General features: G+C 41.1%; 1 long non-coding RNA gene across 2 annotated transcripts in view; it reads right to left on the bottom strand.

The window, feature by feature from the left end:
• Positions 1-19,623, bottom strand: part of LOC133276844 (uncharacterized) — an 85,307-nt gene extending 65,684 nt beyond the window's left edge. The window contains exons 1-4 of one of the 2 annotated variants that reach the window (XR_009746032.1): positions 16,469-19,623; positions 14,150-14,628; positions 13,452-13,633; positions 12,731-12,899 (exon numbers count right to left, since the gene is read on the bottom strand). This is a non-coding gene — a long non-coding RNA (uncharacterized LOC133276844). Of the gene's footprint in view, positions 1-12,357; positions 12,900-13,451; positions 13,634-14,149; positions 14,629-16,468 lie in introns of those variants that run through there. The other variant, XR_009746031.1, reaches the window with a different exon arrangement.
• Positions 19,624-20,177: the final 554 nt, after the last annotated feature.

The raw sequence follows: 20,177 nt of genomic DNA, 5'->3' as shown, positions 1-20,177 counted from the left end.
TAGCTGAGAAAATTTGCTTTGGGCTGAAACTTGATCAAAAAATTGACTCCAGAGTACACAATGCTACGAAACATTGAATTGCGCAGTTCGTTATATTTTAAATCTAAGGTTCCCATGTTAATGCCTCTCCGGTATGCATTAACATAATGCAGCATTAAACAAGCTATGCTACACTGCCTCCACAACGCGTTTCTGTCCGTCAGTGGGGAGCTGGGCACCGGGGACCTGATCTGTGGCTCTGTGCAGCCATAGGCTGATCTGCTTGTTTTCCCTTGCTTTCCAGTCACCTACAGAACAAGGTGACACCTGTGCCCCAACGAAAAGCACCAGGTTGTGCTGGGCTTGCTGCATCTCTTGCTGGACACACTGAATTTACCAATCCTGAAATTGCCAGGAATGGCAGCAGGCACATCTTCTCCAGGAGCTGTGTCTTTCTCACCACAAATGGTAACTACTGACCTCAACACCTAAAACACCATTGGCAGCAGTGGCAGATCTGCTCTGGACCATGGCTGTTACACAACACATTAAAACCCTGCTTGTTTTGCCTGCACTTAGAAGTGGTCCTGTTTGAGGGAACTAAAAAAAAGCTGGGATCCACATACCTAGCACAAACAGCACACAAGCCTAAAGCTGCAGCTGCACGTGTCACATCGTGGTGGTTTCCAAAACAGAAGAAAATGAGAGATACTGGGGACTATTAAAAGGGTTAGTAACAAAATCCCACACTATATATTCATGGGAGGCTTTTGGGAAGGACTTAAGGAATATTCCCAAGCAAAGCTCAGTGCAATTACTGATATGCTCAACATAAGTATGTGCTTATATCTTGGACTGGGTCCAAAGCTGTAAGGAAATAATATCCGTAATAATGCTGACTGCATGCTTCTCCATAAGCTATATCGAGCTACTGTTCTTGAGGACAAAACTGCCATGGCACAATGTTCTTGTTGTTTACAGATATACACTCACACATTCATATATACAGATATAAACACACACACATACATATATATAAGCTATATATATATGTGTGTGTATAAGTGTATGGCATCTACCAACTAAAGATCATAAGATGCTTTCAATGTGACATTCGTGACTTAGACTGTCTACCCCTGAGCTCTCTCTACAGATAATGGATTTTTATCTCCCTAGTAGCTCTGGAAAAATGTCATTGAAATATCTGTGTTTCATTCCAAACTGGTTTGTTAGTAATCAGCAAACAGAGAAAAAATATTTTCTAAATGACTGTACTGGGTAAAAAAAAATGCTTCATGATCACAATAATTCATTTTCATTTTGATGTTAAGAATTTAAAACTTATTTGAGATAAATTTTCTTGTCATTTCTAGCTGAATTGTACTTTTCAAAAAATATAGAATATAGCACCCTGGCAGTATTAAAAAGGAACATACTTCCTATGAATTAGAAAAATATAAATACATCTCACTGAGATAAAATTTGGTTTGAAGTAAATACTTATTATCATGGAATCTTCTTTTTTTCACCAGAAATTTTACATAAAATAGTTCATCCAGCTCTGTCTTTTGGGCTCAGCACCTGGTTCCTGTTGCAATTTTGAAGCTGTAGACAGATTAGAAGTTTAAGGTATGTCCCTAATCCCCCCAGTCCTTTTTTGTCCAATTATATATTTGGTGGTTTTGGGGTACACTAGGAGACAGCAGGGGAGGGAATACATATGTAGCAAATGGTACTTGGGCTATATTAATGCTGGGAAATGAAATATTTATTTTGGCAGTGAATGTATTAGTGGTAGGGAAAAAAGTGAAAGGGAAGTCCTTACTTGTCCACAGCATAGCAAACTATTTTGGTGAATGTGCTTCTGACATGCATCATGGCCAACAAGTCCCTGCAGGTTTTCGCCATCCATCCTTGCCATCATTCAGAAGACAGCTAAGCAAGCCCAGCAGCTGAGCACGTACTGCCTCTGTCCAGGCTGTGGCAAAGAAGCTGTGGCTTGCATGCTGCCACACAAGTGCAGGGTGGGAAGTGATAACCAGATGTAGCACAGCATTCCCTGGGATGCTGTTCCTGCATCTGGCTCTTCTGCCTTCACTGAGCAGCAAGGTAAAAGAGAAGGGTAGAAAAGGAAGAAGCTCAAAACCAAGATCCACTGCTGTGACTACTATGAACTACAAAAAGATCTTTGTCTCCTGCCTTACACATACAGATGTCACTTTTATTGGGCACATCCTCTCCTAGGGCAAAAATCCAAGTTAGACCTGGCATTGCTGAGTTCTCCAGCTGCCTGTATCCAACAGAATCTAATAGTTCTATGTCCAGAGAACTGAGAAAGAAGCTGAACTTCAGGAGCTAGAGAGAGGTGGAGGAAATCAAAGAAAGCCTAAAAATGGCTATTGCCTAAATGCATAACAATAGAATTTCATGAATAACCAGCTGAAAAGATAAGCACAAGCATGTGGAAGAAACCTTGAGCTGTGAATAACAAGAAGAGAAAGGTAAGGCTATGCTATGATTTGTTTAATCAAAAATATAATGAGTGATGGTGAAGGAAAAGGTCTTGCCAGTAATGCAGTACAGCTGGATCCTTAGTGAGGCATAAGCTTTACTCTCAGAAAGCCTTTCTTGAAAAATAAATTAATATTGGCTTGAATACAGGCATTGTCACATAGAGTGACAACTGGCTGAGTGGCTGTAAACAAAAGGTAATGATAAATGACACCGCATCACGTCGGTGTGTCTGTGTGGAAGTGACGGCCAACGAGATACCATCAAGAAAAGGCTGGAGCTGTCAGAGAGCTAGCCCAGTTTTATTTAACATCTTTGCTAATGATCTGGAAAAGGAAGGAGAAATGCACAGTATTTACTTCATTTGATTTTCAAGAAAAGAGGCAAGACTCTCACCTGCTCCTGGGAGACCCCTAATATCAAAGAACTGTTATCCTACTGTCTGCAGAGAGATGGATTGCTCCGAGGCTGCGCAGGCGATTGTTTGAGAAAGTGCCTGATGGTGGAGGTGGTGGCAGCAATACAAAAGAATATGTAGTAATTATCTGCCTGGTGAGGGGGCTGTACAGGAGCAATCCAGCTCTTGACGTAAGCAAAATGCAGTAAAGCAGATAAATAAACCTCTGTGCGTTGGGGGTGGGGGGAGCAGTTTCAGTAAGTCTGCAGGGATTTTTGCTCCAAATTATTTTAAGTATCTGTGATATTTCTGTGGGGGATTTCTTATCTCTTCCTTCCGTTGTCAGCAGGTTCATTCACCTCACAGAAATATGAGTAAAGAGAAAGAGGTGAGATGGCATTCGTTACCTGGATCTTGAGGTTTTTCATGACAAGTGGGGAAAAGATTAGCAAAAGGAATGTTCGAGTTTGCAGACCAAAAGAGGAGTGGAGGCAGGGAGAGAATGGTGTGGGTCAGGCAGAGATCCCACAAAATACACTAAAGCCAAGGGAAAAAGAACTGTTTTCTTTCAGACTTTTACATGAAGGCAGGCCTGTCCCTCGAGTCTTGCACACCTTGTTGCCAAAACCAGAGCAACACTGTTTAAATGAGAAACAGAAAACCTTAAGACAGGGAAAACACTTAAGGGAAGACAAAAAGAAGTTACGAATAACCCTTCATGCGGGGGGAAGGGATAATCCCTGTACACTACAACAAACCCAGGGGATGGAGACTGCTCCCATGTCACCCATCCCTGGGAGCGGATTGCTTCCACTCCTGTGGCTAGAGAAAAGGGGGGGTGGGGAAAACAAGCAAGCTCTGTTGGATTTCTCCTATACTGTGTCTGATTTCTCTCATTCATACAGAAGACAGCTCTTAGCAGATTGATCAAAAAGTAGATCACCTAACCACTCCCCTTATTTCCTGATCATTTCTGCTGTATTGCATAGGTGGTGCTATTGTCAGATGCTGAAGGCATCAGAATTTGAGGAAGAGAAAGAGCAAGGCAAGGAAAATGAAAGCAAATCATTTGTATTTTCTTCAGGAATTCAGCGACCCCAGAAAATAATGTATATCTTTGCTTCTGTCAAGGTTTTGGCAAACTAAGTGTACTGTTGCCTTTTTGCCATTTTCTCTTATTTTCCTAAAGGTATTTTTTTGAAGTGTTTTTTACTTTGCTGCTGCACTACAAGCCAGGGAATAATATCCCTGTACACGGGTGACTCCTGCCACTTCACTATAACATGCAGGGGAAAGTATATCGTTGCTGAAGATCAGTATGCTTGCAACACTTTGAACATTAAAGCTGAGAGGTGGGAGGATGTTCCCAACAGCCTGTGTCACACCTTTAGGTTGACCAAGTGAAGCAACGGTTGAGGTGAACTGACATGGTTGCATGGAAGTCAGTCTTGTTGTTCCCACACTTGCTCTTAGAGCTGGAAAAGATGGACTTTCAAGTAACGTCACTCTATAAGTTTGGACAAGATAGACAAATGTATAGGTATATACACGAATGTATAGGTACATACACTAAAAATGTGTCTAATGACTGCTTCAGACAAAGAAAATCAAACATCAGTATGCAACAGCCTCTTCAACAAATCTTTCAACATTGCCATTATAGAATAAAATCGGCTTTTGGCTCTTTAAAAGGATATTTCCCTCAGCTTTGAGTGGTATAAATACAATATGATTTCATGACTTTAGATGGGTGGCACTGTCCAGAGCAGTCTGTTCTGTATCACCGAGATGCCAAAATCTGGCTAGCAGAAGCGGAAACACAGCAGGTAACAACCCAGCAGAGGCAGGCTGATGAAACTGGTTTATTCTGCTCTGCACTGTGATCCATATTGCAACAGAAAAATATATCAGATTGCTGTTCTCTCCTTGTGAGCCAAAAAAAAGGGAGAGTTGTTGTGCCTCCCTAAGACACAGTTATGACCCCAGGTCAAGAATTACTGACACAATGGTCTAATAAAACTCTTCCCTTTGACTATGGCAATCAGATCATGCTGGGATACCTCCACCCCTTTTATCATAAGAGAATCAACAGTGAAAATTCAATCCTATTCCTGTTCAAAGGCAAAGATGTCACTGGCATCAATAGGAGCAGTACTGGTATGAAAGAGTTCAAATGTCAAGTGTGTATATTTGCAGAAACTGATTCCGCTGAAGACTATGCAGATATAAATTTGCTTCTCTCTTCCCTGTTGCTCTCCTTTTATATTATCTAAGGCAAAGTGCCCACAGAGGACACAGATGCACTCTATTAGATGTAGAGTGAGTATTGTCAAAAATATCCTCTCTAATACCAACTACATATTTACTCCTTTGTAACCTCATCAGCTGTGACACTATGCAATTACAGATTGTTCAAGAGTCCTATGTGCCCACTCAGCGCCAGGATGAAAAACAACTAAAGAAAACATAAAAACGAAAACAGACAACTGAGCATGAGCCCTCCACCGTGCTCCCAAGAGTTTCAGTAACCGAATATATACTCTGCATCTCTGGGGACATAATACCCATCTACAGCATTTTCCTCCTCAGTGAGATGCTTTTACTACATTAAAGCTGCTAACAGAAGAAAACAGCAACGTGTGGGAAAGTAAAGATTACACAGCTTCGGCATGGATGAGTCACTTTTAATTTCTTATTTCTGATGCACAAGCTTTCAAAAAAAGTTTTCTTTTTGTTTTTTTTTTCTGTGTAATGATCTCTTCTCTCTTTGTGTTGGTGCACCCAGTACTATGCCAGAACTCCACCTAAAAGCACCAAGAAGTGCTGTCCCCATTGCACAAACCTCCATCCTTGTCCTGTAATCAGCCCTACATGAGCAGAGCATTGGTAGATGCAGGTCTGCTGAGTTTTGGGAGTACTGTATGGATGAGGCAATCTTCCCACGCAGATCAAGGATCTAGAATGGGGCTTAAGAGAGAAAGTAACAAGTGAAAGGATAAAACCCACTGTGAAGTACTGGGTAATTCTTTAAAATGTAATTTAGCAGGTGTTTAGTTATTACCCTGAAAATAAGGCATGAACATTTTCATGACTCATATTTGTGCTTCAGTTAAATTCTCTCTTCCATGCTATAACTATAATTTAAAACATTTGCTTCATCCTGAGAGGAAAAAAAAAAGAGATGTTTGAAATAAATCGCTGCTGCAGAAATTGCCCCCAAACAGGGTACACACAGAAACTACTCTACCAGCAAATACTGAATTCTGATCATGGCTCCTCCTTGGGGAAGAACTGTACTCACCTTCTTATTTTGGATCCCTCATTCCTTCTACACTGAATGCTTTTATCTGATCAGCTATTTATAGCTTGTGTTACAGTCCCAAAAGCTTGTCCTAATCTAGTGATGTCCTAGACTGGCAGATCTATCTCGATGTTTTCATAATGTGAAAGTTAAGTAATATATTAATAAATATATTAATAACTGGATGTGTAGGGTGACAAACTTGACAGAAGATTGCTAGAGAAATTTTTGCTGTTCCTGTATGTTTAATACGGAGTTGTTAAGTGGTTGGAGTTTCCTATGATTTTGCTGTGTCTCCACTCCCAAGCCAAGGTTTGGTTGGCCTTATATTTTTTACTGAAGGTAACAGAACTGAGGACACAGAGCACTGTACAAGATGCTACAGCTTATCACAGCTTTTAGCCAGTGTTTCTTAACATCCATATGCCTCTTTGTAAAGTGCTTCCTACATCCTCAAATGATAGAGCAACAGCTTCACCAGCAGGAACTGACCTCACTGAAGGCTGGCTATTTTATGCCAGGTGTGGTTCAGGACAGGACACTGTTCTTCAGACATTTAGTATCAGTACTGTAGAAAAGAGCTGACAGCCTGTTTGAGGGCAGGCTGGGAATGTTTAGCAGAGATTTACTTTTCAAGAGGAAATGCCTCTTCCAAATACACAGTGATCAATCATCAAGCAATTCCTTTTGAACATCTCTTCTTCTTTCTCAGATAATTTTTTCCTCTTTCCTCATCACTTGCCAGAAAACAGTGCTGGTTTCTGACTATGCAGCATACAGAAGAAATGAAACTCAAGGAGATGTAGGAAAAGCAAGAGCTGAGATGTGCTGGTTTGAAGCAGAACTTCAGCTAAGTTATAGACTGACTCTACCAGTTTGTATAGGCATATATATATATTACCTGGTGGAAAAGATAAATAAAAAGGTCTTTCAATCTTGTTGACAAAAGCTTGAACAAGATTGAACAGCTGAAACTTGAAGTTAGACAAATTCAACCTTGAAACAAGATGCAATTTTCTTTCAGACAGGATAATTAAACACTAAAAAATTATCAGTGAAGGTGAGGGTCTCACTGCTGGATGGAGGTTTCAAGGTGATACCACATACCTTCCTAAAAAATGTGGTTTAATATAACTTCAGGGTAGGAAGAATTCCCTCTCCCTCTCATGAACAATTGGACAGATGGAGATGACTGAGAGTTTGGAGATTTTTTGTTTATTTGGGATTTTTTGTTTATTTGCCTGTTTTGGAGTTTGGGGTGGGTTTGGTTTGTCGGCTTTGGCTTGGTTTTTGTTGTTTTTTGGTGGTCTTTTTTTTTTTTTGAGGGGGGCTGTTTTTCTTTTTTTTATTTCAAAAATTACAGACTATAACTGACAAAAAGGCTCCAAGCAAAATAGATCTGAACAGATAGAGGTAAATGTTCCTAGGTACTATGTTTGTATTTCTGGCTCACGTGCACGGAATAATATTGATTGGCAGATTTTAGATTGGAAAGAGTTTCTAAGGTCGAATTGGAAAAAAATGAGTTAAAAGATGGGTGAAGGTATCACTTTCACTAATTATGATCAATTAGGCATGTCCCATTTAATAAACTCTCCATCATTGCTGGGGCCTCATACATACTTGGCACTATAGCTTGTTCTTTCTGTTCTATGCCTGTGGCATGCAACTGTTACCCCTGAAGATATAAATTAACTAGTCATCATGCCAAAAATATATGTGAATCATGTAAAACTGTATTATAGAGGAGATCAAACTGGGTGATCTTATGGTGCTTTCTTACCTTAGAGGAAATTACTTTTAGGAAATGAAGGCTCTATGCTGTTTCCATTGATCACAATATGAGTTTTGATACCAGTGCCAACAAAATTCCTATAAATTCAAAGCTAGCCTAGGCATATTCAAACACGCCAGCTTTCCTGATAGTTGTGAGTTCAAAAGTCTCTTGAAAAGCTCAAATAACACAACACTGCAGCCCACTGCATTACACGGGGTTTGCTGAAGGGGAAATGGAGATTTTTCTTGCAAATGACCTAAGTAATGTTAACTATTACACACTATTTATGCTGCTTTTATTTACATAACCAGCTACCAAATCACCATTACTGCACTGTTACTGTACTTACTCCTTATGAAAGAGCCATAATTCTGATATCATGGTCCTTTCTCCAGAAAGATCCTACCCATCATGGCACCTTTTCTTCCCAGACTATATGTAATAGAAGATATTTGCAATCCAGTAGAATTCTGGCATATGGGATCAACATCCAAAGTCCCATTATTCCTCTTATTTTTTTATTTCCGTTTTGGATAAATGGCAACATTTTGACCAGCTCTATTTGACCACAGAATATGGACAAAACAGTGTGGTGTGTCAGTATGGTAATTACTGCAAATACACAGTAATTTCTGGATATGTATTAGACATCTCACTGCCGGCTGGCTTCAGCTTCACAAGTCAGCTGCCAGCTGACTTGAAAAGCTGGAGCAGCTACCAAGCTGCTTTTAAAGCAATTTCTGTGGCTACACTTGCAGCGATCCTACCAACAGCTGCTGCATGAGGAGTGGGAAGGGAAGGCCAATAACCAGTTGTTTTGGAGTAACTGTTCATGGCTCATTCAGAAAAAGGCCCTTTCCAGGCTCAGAAACAAGTTTTGTGTGGAAAAGGATTGTGTGGGAGACAGCAAACACCAGCATGTCTGAGGCATTTCATAGAATCACCGAATCATTTAGATTGGAAAGCACCTTTAAGATCATTGAGTTGAACCATCAACCTGGCATTGCCAGTAAAGCACTAAACCATGTCTCTAAGCATATCTACATGTCTTTTAGATATCTCCAGGGATGGTGACGCAACCATTTCCCTGGGCAGCCTGTTCCAATGCTTGACAGCCCTTTCAGTGAAGAAATTTTTCCTAATATCAAATCTAAACCTCCCATAGTGCAACTTGAGGCCATTTCCTCTCGTCCTATTGCTTGTTACTTGAGAGAAAAGACTGCCACCCACCTCACTAAAACCTCCTTTCAGGTAGTTGTAGAGAGCTATAAGGTCCCCCCTAAGCCTCCTGAAAAGGGCGGCTAAACAGCCAGGCTAAACAACCCCAGTTCCCTCAGCTGCTCCTCTTAAGACTCGTTCTCCAGACCCTTCACCAGCTTCATTGCCCTTCTTTGGACACACTCCAGCACCTCAGTGTCTCTCTCATAGTGATGGGCCCAGAACTGAACACAGTATTCAAGGTGTGGCTTCACCAGTGCCAAGTGCAGGGGGATGATCACTGCCCTAGCCCTGCTGGCTACGTTGGTGCTGATACAGGCCAGGATGCCGTTGGTCTTCTTGGTGACCTGGACACAAGCTGGCTCATATTCAGCTGGTTGTCGACCAACACCCCCAGGTCCTTTTCCACCAACCAGCTTTCCAGCCACTCTTCCCCAAGCCTCTAGCATTGCATGGGGTTGTTGTGACCCAGGTGCAGGACCCAGCACTTTGCCTTGTTGAACCTCGTACAACTGGCCTCTGCCCATCAATCCAGCCTGTCCAGATCCATCTGCAGAGCCTTCCTATCCTTCAGCAGATCAACACTCCCACCCAACTTGGTGTTCTCTGCAAAATTACTGATCACTCTAAGTTTTTCTACAAACTTATTTGCACTTGATCCTCTCATCCAGATCATCACAAAGATATTTAACAGAATTGGCCCCAGACTTTGTATTGAAGAAGTTTGTTTCCTACTGTTGTCTCATTAAAATGTACAAGCCGTATCCCACAGCATGTTAACAGCATGCATGTTAGGAAGAATATTGGGCAGTTTTATATTAGGACTTTTTATCTGGTACATATCATTCAAGGACTAAACACGAATTTAGGGGATGCCTGAAAATTCAAAGAGGTGGTAAAAACACCAGTAAGGAAAGAATCAAACCATGTTGTTAACCTGCAAAATCATTCCAAAATTTCTTGTATTTCACAACTGACTTGGTGCACATCTGCAGGACCGTATTATGGCTCTGAAGTTACAGGGCCAAATTGTTTTGCTGTTCATTCCAGAGTGAATGTCAACATTCGTCTTGTTTTGCAGCACCTTGCTGGGTACACTTTGTCAAACTTTATCAGTACATACCGTGTTAGTTCTCCCAAAGCAGATCCTCTGTTTCCTAGTCACCTGGAATAGTACCCCATCCTTTATGAAAGGGCTACTTATAGAAAGATTCATCAAGCTATTAACCTCCCCACACTCTGGTCCTGTTTCTTCAGAAGTTTCATTTGCCAATTTTGTGTTGTAGCAAGAGGTACAACTCCTCTAGCTGGTGATAAACAAGTTACACTCACGACCCACCACCTAAATGCTCCAGAATAGCACACCAAAATGCTCAAAGGCAAAGGTGTGCAAGATGGAAATGGGCTTGACACAGGTACTGTTAAATAACATGGCAGAAAAACAAGGGGTGAAGAAAGATCCTTGCTGTCATGGAAAGTTTAAAAAAGAGCAAGTGCCCACTATTTCCTGAACTTTCAAGGCCTGGCACTGAGCCCACGTGTCTCCTAGGAGAAGGATTTTCACTGAAATCCTGGCCTTTAGGAAACCTGATGGGGAACATTAGAAAGACCAAAGAGGGTATGCTTTGAAAAACACCCAGCAATGCCACAGAGGTGAGCCCAAATGGGACGGATTTGTGTCTGGGAAGCTAGAAGAAGGCCCAAGGATAGATTAAAAAGGACTCACCATATCCTTGTTCATACTAATAACAAAAGCTGCCTGTCTTAGGGTTTGCCAACAAAGTGTTCCCAGTGCCCTTGACCTGAAACTCACTTTACTTTTGACATTTCCTAAGCAGCTGGCATTAAACAGTGGGTTTCTTTATCTGGGCTGTGATACTCTACTTTATCCTTTGTTGATTCTCATCAGCTTCATCACACTGTACAATGTTTGTGGATTAATGTAAACTCCATGAAGATTACTGATAGCACAAACCAGTTGAAATTACTTCAGCAGAAAATGTTTTAAATTATAGAAGGGTCTTTGTGAGGAATATTTTTGTGCTAAAGCACTATTTTAAAACTATTATTGTTAAAAATTCAAAGCTTTTTTGTTCATACAGTCCTTAATAGAAAAGGAGCTTTAGAATGTTTTCATTGTTGATAAGAAAATTGAAAGAACTCATTTGTTTCTAAAAGAAAGAGATGCCTACTGAAACAGTAATATTGAAAATTTGGGGAGGGTGGGGGAACTTTGATATTTTCTATGGAAATAATTTGGGTTTTTTTCAATCAGATGTTACAGATATAAAGAAAAAAAAAGTAAAATTTACTTCCTCTCCTTCCTTTCTTATAGCCACTCTTGCTTTCTGAAGATTGCCTCCTGCTCCACTCTGGACATACACCAACCTCCCACTCATCATGCACTAAAAAAGTCTCTTTCCTCATTCATCTCTTTCCTTAAGAGCAGCTTCTTTGTGAAAGCTTCCTGCATCATTTTTCTCCCTGTTGATGACTCTGGACCTTCTCACACTTGACCTATTGTTCAGTCTGTATTGTATCGATTTGAGTCAGGTTGTTAGGTCCATACCATAAAGGCCTCCAGCTCTGCTTTTGCCCCTCACAAACACAGGAAAGGGAATTATTGAATCTTAATCAGGAAAACTCAGCAAGGTTCCTCCTGAGGAGCTGCCTACAAAATGTCCTGGGGGAGACTCAATTCTCAGTGGAGTTGAGGTCTCTCTGCCCTGCAGGTTCAAGCACTCTTTTAGTGAAGTTAGGACAAAGTCACGATGGCAAAAGCTATGCTGCAGACATCATTACAACACCCAGCACTACTAAAACTTTTCCACAGCCTGACAGCATAGCTGCAGAAAGAATTTGGCTGGTGATGATTGATTTTTTCTTGTGCTTCCTCAATAGAAAACATGGTGAGATACTAAGGCCATTTATAGCACTGGAAATATCTATTTGTTTAAATTGTATATGTGCTTAAGTCATTTGCTGCCTCTTTGCTATTTAAGCTATTCCAAATCCCCTGGTGCATGCTGTATTTATATAGGTGTAGGAACAATCATCTTCCAATGGGTTAGGCATAGAGTATTAGATACGAAAATAAAGATCACAATGAAAAGTTTAAAACACAATTATTTGGTTCACAAAAACATGATCTACTTTTCCTGCAAGTACAAACTGTTAACATATTTTTCATTTTAATGTATGTTGCACATAACCAAAACCATAAAATTAACACATCCATATACACAAATGTTAATATAGTGTTTTCAGCAAACCGCATCTCAGACATTTCTCAGCATCATTGGGTCTCTGATGACACATCTATAGCCTGGATTTATTTTTTTTTCTAATGGAGTTTGATGAATGCTCTGTCAGGAATGGGTGGGATAGGCAGTACAGTTTTGCCTTAACCATTTTATTCAACAGAAAACATTTTGATAATAGAAAATAATAAAACATAAGGGCCATTGCAGCTGAACCTTTTTTTAGGGACTGCCTAATGGCCAGAGTTTAGAGTGTTTTCTCCTCCTGTATGCAGTTTTTCATAGACTTTCTTAATTTTTTATTTTTTTCTTTTTTTTAGTGCTCATTGGTTTTTACACAACAGAATATTTTGTTTAATAATCCTAGAAATAAGGTGTCATTCTACTCTGAATCACAGGAGGGTGGATATATGCCATCTTCATCTCAGAGCTCTTGCTTAAGTGATTTACTTCTCCCTGAGGAAGAACCATGAACCAGTCAGGATTTAAGGCATAAAAAGCATAAATTCCATGATACAAAATCTGTAGAATTTCATCTAATTTCTCAGTCATTTCCTTGGTGAGTAAACCGCTTAGTGTGCAGATGTCTGAAAAAACAGGGCTTTGAGGACTAGCAGGGCTGCCTTGTCCCTCACGTTGGTCATGAACCTTCAAGGTACCAAGATACCTCTGCTGAGAATGACCACACTTGGCTGAGTCCACCCAAAATTACACAATCTGACTCAAAATAAGGATCAGGCTCATTATTTTCTCTAAAATTAGTAATTTTTCAATTGACATTTGTCCACAGAGGCTCGACACAGAAAGGATTGACATGATTTATCACCAATATAAAAAACAAAGAAATGAACCAGAACTAAACAAATAAACTATCAGAAGAGAGTTGTCTCTTCTGACATCAGTATTCATTAGGTACATTAGGTATAGAAAAACATAATTTCCATAGTATAACATCCACTGTAGTTCTTAATAGATGAAGATTAGGGAAATTAAGTGAATTGTAGCAACCTGTTTATTCAGGTATGAAACATCAGAGGCTTTGTTCATGTGGGGAGTTCCAGCTGGAGAGTTATCTGTGAGTAACAACATCCAGTTTCGCACTTGTGTGAAGCAGGCACGTTATAGATATGGCACTCACAGGGAAGCTCTCCTCAGCCAAAGGCTATTGAAACCATTAGTGAAGGCCTGAGCTGCACAAACTGCACCAACAGAAAGTTTTAGGTCATATTTGGGCAAAGGCACCTTTTAGGAGGCTAGAAAATCCAGCATGCTGGCTGGCTTGGCTGCTGGGTTCCTCCTGCTCCATCATACTCCATGGGGACAATTTCCTCTCCAACTGTTAAAAAATACCACTTCTGGTGTTTGTATCCTATTTTGTCTTTGAACCAAAGGCCAGGGGGAGGACATAATACCCCAATGGGTCACAGAGTTCAGCGAAAATCCTACAAGCTTTTCCTGAACAAATAACAGACAGTGACCTCTGGCCCTGCCTTTGCATAAGAATTGACATCAGTATTCAGGAGTTACCGCTGTGACTGGGGACAGCCACACAAATGCCAGATTCTGATTTAAAACTCAAATTTTTTTTAACTTTTTTTTTTTTTAATATTTTTTTTTAAGAACCCAGAAGAAAAGGAGGGCCTTGCAGCTCATCTGCATTACAGATCAGGCCTCTTTGAGAAAATCAACCATCCATAATTCATTACATGTTTCCTGCAGGGCCTGGAGACGGCCGAGGCCCTAGCAACGGAGTCATAGCAACAGCACCCGGACACAACCAATCGGCGGACACCTTCCCGACGCCGCTTAGCCAATCCGGCGTTGCGATAGAGACCGCGGCGATGGCGGCGCTAGCGGGCGCGCAGCCGGCCGCCGGCCCCCGCGGGGCGGTGCCGTTAACGGCTGATGCCGCCGTGAGGGAGGGTGGGCGCGGGAGGACTACGTGGGAGAGGCGGCTGGGCTTGGTTTGGGGACATTCGGTGCTGTTGAAAGTCTGTCAGGCCAAACCTCAATAGTGTATGTAGACGCTAAAAGGCCTGGTGGTTCTTGGTCATAAGGAAGTGGAATAGTGATTTTTTATTTTGTGACAGATAAGCGTACCTATTTTAAAACACTTGGACCTTGAGGAGGACTTTTCTGAGGAAAAAAGCCTTGTATTTGCCTGGCACAAAACCTGGCACAAAATCTCTTTTTCCAATAAAGATTGTTACCTGCAAATAGCTGTATAATTCGAAAAACTTTATGTGCAGCTGGGCTTTTTGTGAAGGAGAAATACTCTGCAACAACTCGTTGTAACACTGTAAATAAGAGATCACATTTTAAAGCATGAACTTAAAAACCAGGTATCTTTTCCTCAGTTGCACCCTGCAACAGTAATTGCCATTTGTGATTTTGCCTTTCCATGCCAGTAGCGTCTTACCTCGCATGACGCGCATTGTTCTCAAATGACATACGGGAGAACAAAGCAAAAATGCAGCAAGTGTGGAAACAGAATAGTTGCGAAAACAACCACAAAAATCTGCTATAGTAGAAGCTGTACTTGGAAAAAAGGTGCAGAAAGCATTGGAGCTTCCCCATGCGCAATTCCTTTGTGAAGTTTTGTTAACTCTCATGAAGTTGTAGTGCCGCTACAAACACAAAAATGTGTAGTTTCCTTTCTTTGAGGGGGAGGAAAGGTACTGAGCTTTGTTTGGATTAAGTAAGAAGCCAGAAAAGCACATTGATAACTAAAGGCACACTTTGGTGCCTTACTGGAGCCATCATGCTCTGTCAAATAGCATCATTTTCCTCAGAAATGCATAACCGAAAACTTGCTTTTGCAATTTTTGTATTTAACATACATTTTAAAAAAATACTTGATGTCCATATGTATGTGGGTACAGAGGTCCATAAATCCTAGTATAAAACTGTATCTTTTATCATTTATCTTTGCGGAAAATGAAACGCATTTATCCGCACCTGAACATTACACTTGAAGCCAAGATACTGTGGGTTATCTAAGTAAGCGTTTCACCCTTCACCCTAAAAGCTGATCCCAAATTCCACTGTAATGCATATGTTGCTCAGATATGAAAGCAGAGATAAGAAGATTTGCTATGGATGCTGCAAAGTACATTTTGGGACCCAGTGCCCCATATTGAACTTTAACAGATGATGCATAAATTGACTAAAGCCATGGAGGCTGGCAGGGGAAGATTGAAAAATATGTTCCAATCTCCCCTCATACATTTTATAAAATGCTGCAAATGCCCTGCTTCATCAAGGCCATGCCTTCTGAGATTCCACAGATGAAAAAGCACCATATAATAACTTTCTTGACTTGACAAATGGCTGAGAACTCCACTGTATCATTTATTTCTTTCAACAAATTAGTAAGACTAATTACTGCGTTTTCTTTTTAGAAGAGGCAATTTTTTGATGGTTTTAAGAGTAGCCATGTTAAGATTTTAACAGCAGTATTTTGCAGTAGTTAAACCTGAAATCAAAATGTTTATTTTACCTTAAGAAAAAAAAACAAAACAAAACAGGGAATTGGTGAAAATCAATCCAAAAGCATAATCACCATAAATTAAAATTTGTATTTTTTTCTTGCCAAGAAAGATCAATTTATCAATTTTATATTCTGCTTGCAATTAGACACAAATGAAGATTTGAATGTCAGGCCTGTGGCTGTTCATTAAAATCCTTTCATGAACCCTGTGGTCTGCATAGTTAAAAATAAGAAATTGCATTCCAAGGTGGTTAAGTTGTCCCATACTTTTATCCTTAACTTTGACAGTTTCCACGCAGGGCTGGAGGCCGCTCATTCTGAAAGGCACAGCTCTTGCTAATGAGCTGCTACAATCACACAACTTAAGCTAATGAATTTCTTATTCTCTTATGCAGATAAAAGTTTCTTTTACAAGTAGAAAGATCTCTGCTTTTTAAGTGGATTTGTACTTCGCATTTGGGGAAGGAGGGGAGGAAAGGATACTCCAGTGACTGAAATTCATTGTGTTCATCTGCATTACTGTGTAGCAATAAACAAATCATCACAGGAAGTGTGTAATGCTCCAAGGCAGAGCCACAGATCCAAGATCAAGGGTGGCACTATGAGCTCACACTTGAGTGAAACAAGCAAGTCTGAGCGGAAGAGCGGATCCTGTCCCTCTTCATATCCTGGAATGACTGGGCATGCACAGGAAGGCTTGGTGCTGTGCAGATGACCAGCATCCCACCAATGTGCAGCCCAGTGTGTAGAACAGTATGTCACTTCTATTTGCAAATCGTTTGTTTAAGGGGGAGTTATCCAGAGCACTGACGAATGGCTCCAGTCTGGAACTTGAGAGCACTGAAGTGCTGTAGAACACCAGTGTTGTGTACTTACATGGGGATCTCAAGGCATTTTGCAGCCATTTACCACCCAAGCCTCACAGCATCACAGAGATATATTTTACCTAGGGAATAAACCTGAAGTTCTTCCACATGTCTTCTATGGAAACAATGCGTTATCTCAAGAGCTGAATAGGAAATTCTGGACTCATTTTTAGTGTGCTAAAGTGTGGAGACTGCAATCGCAGTACCAGGAGTCAACATCTGCCATAAGAGAAGTCATTCTGGCTTTGTAGAGGAAGTGGGGAGGAGGAGAAAAGAAAGAAGTCTGAACTAGAATATGTTCTCCTGTAAGCAGTCTTGGAGTGTGTCAAAAGGAGCTTTGAATCTTGCCAAGGAGTTCATGAAGAAGTTCTGGGTATATGATGATTTGTGTTGCCAAATTAGTTTCGCTATTCAGTCAGTCTTACGAGTACATAAAAAGCCTGCACATCTTTTTTGAGCAGCTTGCTGTTCTCGTCATTTAAAATAGTTAAGGCTGAAATTGTAGGATGCCTTGACAATGTACAAGTGTGTTTTCTTCTTTAATCCTGGGGCCAAATTCTTGTCCTAAAGTAAGCAGCTGCACAGTGCTTATTTCCCTTGGTTCTGCTTTGGAGGTGGCAAAGACGAGCTCATCAACTTCAGAGGGAGCTGCAGACCCCTATCTCTGAACAAAAGTTAGCCTCCAGACTTGAAAGAATCAGATCACCTGTGAAAAGGAAGCTCTTGACAAAAACTTTTAATTCTACATTAACTCCTTAAAGATCTTCCCAGAGACTAATGTAAAGATGGAAGCCTGGTTTTGGCCTGACCCAAAGAGCATGAAATTCAACCAGAACACTTGCATTACTTCGAAGGGTTCAGATCAAGCCCTGAGGGAGTTACCTGCAACAACCCAAACCTCAAAACAACAAGCAGGATAGGTGTTTTTAGTTATTGTTTTCTGTCTGGTGACACGGAAACAAGATTTTCTGGTATATTTCTTATAAGCCTTGCTTTCTTACAGTTCTTCACAGGAGATTAGCATTTTCCCTAAATTTAGGGATGATGTGTACCCAAGGGTCAATAGAAATTTTGCAGTGGATTTGCCGCTGCTCTGGGCAGTGTTACGAAAACCTCCAAATGGCTCAAAACCTTTACTTCAGCATTTCACTTTTATTTGGATTGTAAAGCTTTGCTCAGCTAATTCTGCTATGCCCCAGCAGCCTGAAAAATCCTCAGAAAAAAAACAACCTAGGAACTGCCTTTTTTCTATTGTCTCTGTCCGAAAGGGGTCCAGGTAGTGACTTGTGAGTTCTCTCTGTACAAAGCAGAGAGAGGGAAAAAGAACTAATCTCCCCTGCCCCCCATGTGTGAGAGAAAGCAGGCATGCAGGAGAGTGTGGTCATCCGCAGCGAGAGCAGGGCTGCGGCAGGGGATGACCTCTGGCTGCATATCCACCACAAAGAGACCATGGCATTGACACAGCCTAACTGCACTCCTTTGGAGGGGACAGATTGAGGGGAAGTGACCCTTGGTGCCCCCCTTCTGCAGGGGACCTTGTGAAATAACTGTTGCTCTTCTCTTCCTTCCTCCCTCAGGCAGGTCAAAGAAATTAACAATGAGAAATCTCCCTTTTACTTGGTCATTTGGAGAGCAAGAAAACAAAGAGACTTTTTGCTTGAAAGGGATGAGAAGGAAGTGTAGAACCTTGACTATTTACTTCACTCTTGGGAAATGCACTGTGGTTCCAAAACCAGTCCAAGGGTTCGTGAATGGCAAAGCAGTGGGCATCAGCAGCAGGAGCTCTGGGTGAGGCTGGGTGAGTCTATCTGGGTTTGTCTTCTAAGAGAACTTACAAAATGATCCCTGCAGCTCCATTCCCAAGAACCAGGAACATCAAGAGATTAAGAGCTGTTCCACCCCACTCCCTAATGGCATCTGGTAAATTACTAGTAAAATGCAGTTCTGGGAGGAGAAGGACCCTGGGGGCTGTGGGAAGGAGAAGGCTGCTTTGAGGAACAGAAAAGGAAGCAGAAACAGTGAGGCCCACCTCACAGCTGTGTGAGCAATGTCTGCCCATCCCCACTGAAGTTCACAAAGGGCCAAACCTTGAACCCAAGGCCAGGCCTGAGTAAGTCTGAGCGTCAAGGGAAACATTTCAGGCATAACCCTGGTTCACATCTCTTAGCTGTTGAGGGCAGTAGGTAAAGCACACAGACTCCGTCTCTTCCTCTTCAAAGGAGTTTTAAATGTCTCTCAGATGCACTTGGTGTGAGTTGGGGCAGGAGGGAATGACCTTTGGATTCTCCCTCCAGAGGGAACCTGAGAAAATGACCTTTTGGCCCTTAGCTCTGCGGGTGCTCGGTAGAGGTCAGGAGGAATGATTCTTCGTCCAGTCTTGCTCTCCACAGGGGCTGGGGAGGAAGAGAAAGAACTCCAGGAATATGTGATCACGGGAATTTTTGTCTTCCTCTGAAAAAGGGGCATGTTTACTTCATAGCCCCTGTAAGAAAAATAACCTGCCACTAAGAAACAAGCCAATGCGCTTAAAACAAGAAAGAGCCTCAACTCTGTGACCTAGAAATCAAGGCAGAAAATAAAAGCTAATAAATAAATAAATAAATAAGTAAATAAAATAATCAGGGATGTCGCACAAAATCAAGGGGTGCCCTCTGAAGAGGTGTAATCAAGGCTCTGAGCCATCAGTTATAATGGTTTTGATTAAAGAAAGCTGTGCAGAAGTAATCTATTTTATTTTTAAATGGCCTGATTTTCCCTTGCTACTTTCTTGGAGGCTGAACCTAGAATGATTTGGAGGACAGGAAATGTTCAGTTAAAAATGGCAAGTTAATAAAAAAGAAAACCCACATCCATTTAAGTGACTTTTGGATTTTGATGGCACACTTTACAATTGGCTGAAAATAGCAATGCTTTAGTAAAATAAAAGCAGGAAAGACCTTCCAAATCCTGGCTGGTCGAGCCACACAGTTCTTCACTTCTTCCACCAAACCTGCAATATAGTTATAGGAGCAGCTGTCAGACTGAGCCGGAGATGGGGTTCATCATATGCTGTGTACCTAGAAGCACAAGGGGCTTTATTTATTCTGTGTATTCTTCGCAGTGTGAAACACTTAAAATAAAAACTTACTTCTTACATACTTTATTCACAATTTTGAACTTCTTCAGTTGTTTCTGTTATAGCTGAAAGCTTCTTTAAATCTGAAAATCTTCTGTTCTTATATAGGGTCAAGCATATTGTCTTTGCTTGATAAATAAAGACAAATAGTAGAAAAGAACCTCAACCACTGCTGGAGTGGGAGGGGAGGGAAGTTTACATTTTCTTCCTCAAGAAGGTCAGATGTTTATTCAAGCCTACCCAAGCCTTTTGATCAGGGGATG

The sequence above is a fragment of the Pezoporus flaviventris genome, unplaced genomic scaffold, assembly GCF_033815535.1.
Source record: "Pezoporus flaviventris isolate CSIRO_AGI_PZ_B2104156 unplaced genomic scaffold, CSIRO_AGI_Pfla_v1 ptg000047l, whole genome shotgun sequence".
NCBI lineage: Eukaryota > Metazoa > Chordata > Aves > Psittaciformes > Psittacidae > Pezoporus > Pezoporus flaviventris.
The sequence above is the reverse complement of the archived record's forward strand: the minus strand, read 5'-3'. Positions and strand labels throughout refer to the sequence as shown.